The 3,767-nt window shown below is 45.1% G+C and overlaps 1 pseudogene; it reads right to left on the minus strand.

Annotated features, from left to right (window-relative positions):
• Positions 1-2,887: 2,887 nt before the first annotated feature.
• LOC116104617 overlaps positions 2,888-3,767 on the minus strand; it is a 1,722-nt pseudogene continuing 842 nt past the window's right edge.

A 3,767-nucleotide genomic window follows, 5' to 3' on the forward strand; every position in this document is an offset into this window, starting at 1 on the left:
TGTGAAGAAACGCCTGACAAAAGCAGCTTTAGAAGGGTTTGAGGTTATGGCTCATGAAGGAAAGCCATGGCTGTGGAACATGAGGCAGTGCTCGCCTTGTAAGTGCAGTTAAGAAGCAGAGGCAGATGGACACTGGTGCTTCCACTGTTTCCTCCTTTAGGTTTAGTCTGGGACCCCAGTCCATAGGACAAGGCAGCCCATATTCAGGGTGTGTTCCCTGCCTAGCTGAGCATCTTTGGAAACAGCCTCATAGATACACAACAGGTGTGTTTCCATGTGATTCTAAGCACGCATGTGTACACATAGGCATTTTACAGCCCATGTGTGCAAATACACACACATGCATGGACATAGGTGTACTCTTCTAGAACAACCCAGCCCTGTTAAATGAAGGCTGGTCCCAAGTTTCCATGGGGCCAAAGGACGAGAGGCAAATACACACAGAACGGTTACAGAATTTATTGGGGGACTTACTGACACAAGATAATAATATTCTGGGAGATGATATCTCTTCAATTTGGATCAGGAATGGGAAATATTTGTGATTTGGTACACAACTGACTTCATCCTGGCTGAAATGTATCTGGTTTATCTTAAGATAATAGCAAAGAATTAGGTACATCCTTAGATTCAGGCTCTTATTATGAGTCTAATGGTTTTACCTAGTTTTCTAGGAAAGCAGGGTTATTCAGAGGTAATAGCTACCACTCAAGATGGCTGTAGTTATGTCAAGCTGTATCCATGCATGTCAGGAGCTGTTTGTTGCTTCTCTGAAGCAGAGGAGAGAGAGAGAGAGAGAGGAGAGAGAGAGAGAGAGAGAGAGAGAGAGAGAGAGAGAGAGAGAGAGAGAGAGAGAGAGAGAGAGAGAGAGAGAGAGAGAGAGAGGTGGGGGTGCTGCCAGCCAAGCAAAGTCAAGTCAGGTCAGGGTCTGTTGGCAGATTCCCTGGCCTGCTGAGGCATGGAAGGATAAGAGGAGGTGCACTTGAGGCTCAAGTTGAGAGGATGAAGATTCTATTGACCTTGATGGAAGGAATAGGGAGGTTTTTGGATAGGAACAAATGTCTTATGTGTGTATTTTAGCAAATTGTTTCTGTTAGCTTGTGGTTTTGCTTCCCATAGTACTGTAGTATAAAAGGCTATGAGAAATACACTCAGTGCTGACATGGTAATGATCTAAAGCCCTCCCATTATCTGTCTCTTGTATCTTTTTTCTATCTTTCCTATAATCATCCTCACCCCCACTCCCTTCAGACCGTTCAACTTCACAGAGGACCAACTGGTACAAATAGATTCCGCCCTGATGGACAGAGTACATGGATGGATGGATTATAGGAAGCTGAATAAGTTCATGCCTCCTGACTATTGGGTGTAGACCCTGTGCTGTAGATCCTGTGTCACATCTTTCCTTGGCTCTGGACATGCTTCTTTGAATACCAACATTAGAAATCTTTTGAAACTAGACTGGCAAAATCTAGCTGCATTGTGTAGGTGACATCATGCTAACTGGTTATGATACTGTTTCAGGATGTCACAAGCACCATAGGGCATGGCCCTGCACCTGAAAGGTCTGTGTATTGGTTACACTTCTGATGACAGACTACCTGACAGAAACTATTTAAGGGAGGATGAACATGGCTCAGAAAATGCAAACCGACCTGGTCAGGAAGGGATGACAACTGGGGTATCCAGAATGGAGGGACCACCATAGGGTAACTGCTGGGTACAGGGTGTCCAGACAGAGGGACCGCCATAGGGTAACTGCTGGGTACAGGGTGTCCAGACAGAGGGACCGCCATAGAGTAACTTCTAGGTACAGTCTGAAGAACCAGGAAGCAGAGATAGGGCCAGAGCCAGATGAACCCTTCAAATCCTGACCTCAGTTAACCAAGTCCTGATAGTTAGGCCACATCTCAAAGGGTCCATAACTTCCCCAAAGAATACCACCAGCTGGAGGGATCACATGCTCAAACATACAAATCTGTAGGGGGACATTTTTACAGTCCAACTACAACGGACTCCATCAGACCAGTCAGCATGGATGCTTGCTCCACTATGCCAGTACCCGGCACTGCCGCTGTGTCCTCCAGCAGAGACGATGCTGCCAGGACTGTGCCATTGGGTGACACACATTGGCCCCTACCGGCGTTTGTTTTTCTACCTACAGCATTACTTGCTGTTTTCCCTGTTGTCCCTGGAGGCTGCACTGCTGGGAAACCAAGTTTGTGCCTCACTTGCTCTTGGGGCTCTGGGTAAGAGTTAGTCGTTATTGTTTGCATGACTTTGGTTTGAGCACCTGCCTTGACTATTGCTGTGGACCGTGTGCACATGCTGGACAGTCTTCCTGCATACACGGTGCTCAGATCCCTGGCAGGCCGAGGATACGTCCAAGGAGGAAATAGGCTATGACATTGCAAGGGCGGTTAAGGAGTGGAGATTGTATGGATAGTGCTTGATGTATTTACAAATATCATGATATCCCTGAGTAACCCTGTTTTTATTTCCCTGCATACTATCCTAGCAAATGAAAACCAAATCAAAGGGTTAGAAGTATATGTGGGTCTTTACTACTGGACTTCAGTTCTATGGATGCATCTTCCTTTCTTTTTTTTTTTTTTTAAGACCTCAGGAATGTACATCCAATTGGCACGACATTGTATTAATCAATAGCTGCACATTTTGCACACCGTGGCTATGACAGTCCTGAACAAGAAGGGTTTCCTGTTTAAGCTGCAGTGACTTTTCTGACTACGGACCATCGTTCCTTTTATGGAAGATTTTTACAGTTCCTCTAATGCATTTGAGATGACTGTCTCAAAGTAACCTGCAGCTTTCCTGACAACAACTCACTTGGTCTCCTGTTAAGAACTGTAGCTGTTTCTGTTTTATTTTAAAACCTTCTGCTACCATATCCACCACTTCCACCTCCATATCCATAGCCACCACCATAGGGACTGCCTGAGCTTCTTCCACCAAAACTGCCCCGCTTTGTGGGTCTATAATTTGATTGTTCCAAAGTCATTATAGTTCCCACCACCACTATAGTTACCTCCACCAAAATTTCCTCCTTCATTGTAACCATCATATCCTCCTCCTCCACCACCATATACCTACCACCTTGGTTTCCATATCCTGGTCCACTTCTATAACCTCCTCTACTAGTGTAACCAAGACCACCACCATAGTTGCCACCATCACCTCCAAATCCATTATATCCACCATCACCACCTCCATAACTACCTCTGCTGCCACTACCTCCACCACCATAGCCTCCTCTTCCACCAAAGTTTCCTCCACAACCCATAAGGTTGCCCGATCCACCTCCACGACCTCTCTGTGATCCAGCAGACTGCATCTCTTGTTTAGAAAGGGCTTTTTTCACTTCACAATTATGCCCATTAATAGTGTGGTATTTCTGAACAACAAATTTATCAACTGTGTCATGATCATCAAAAATTACAAAAGCAAATCCTCTCTTTTTCCCACTCTGTCTTCCATAACTTCTATAGTTTCACTCTTGCCATACTTTTCAAAGTAGTCTCTCAGATTATATTCTTCCGTATCCTCTTTAATACCACCAACAAATATTTTCTTCACTGTTAAATGGGCACCAGGCTTTACAGAATCCTCTCTAGAAACCGCTCATTTTGGTTACACCACACTCCCATCAACCTTGTGTGGCGGAGCACACATTGCAGCATGCACCTCTTCAACACAAGAGTAGGTCACAAAACCAAAGCCTCTGGAACGTTTTGTTTGGGGATCTCTCA

The sequence above is a fragment of the Mastomys coucha genome, unplaced genomic scaffold (assembly GCF_008632895.1).
Source record: "Mastomys coucha isolate ucsf_1 unplaced genomic scaffold, UCSF_Mcou_1 pScaffold22, whole genome shotgun sequence".
NCBI lineage: Eukaryota > Metazoa > Chordata > Mammalia > Rodentia > Muridae > Mastomys > Mastomys coucha.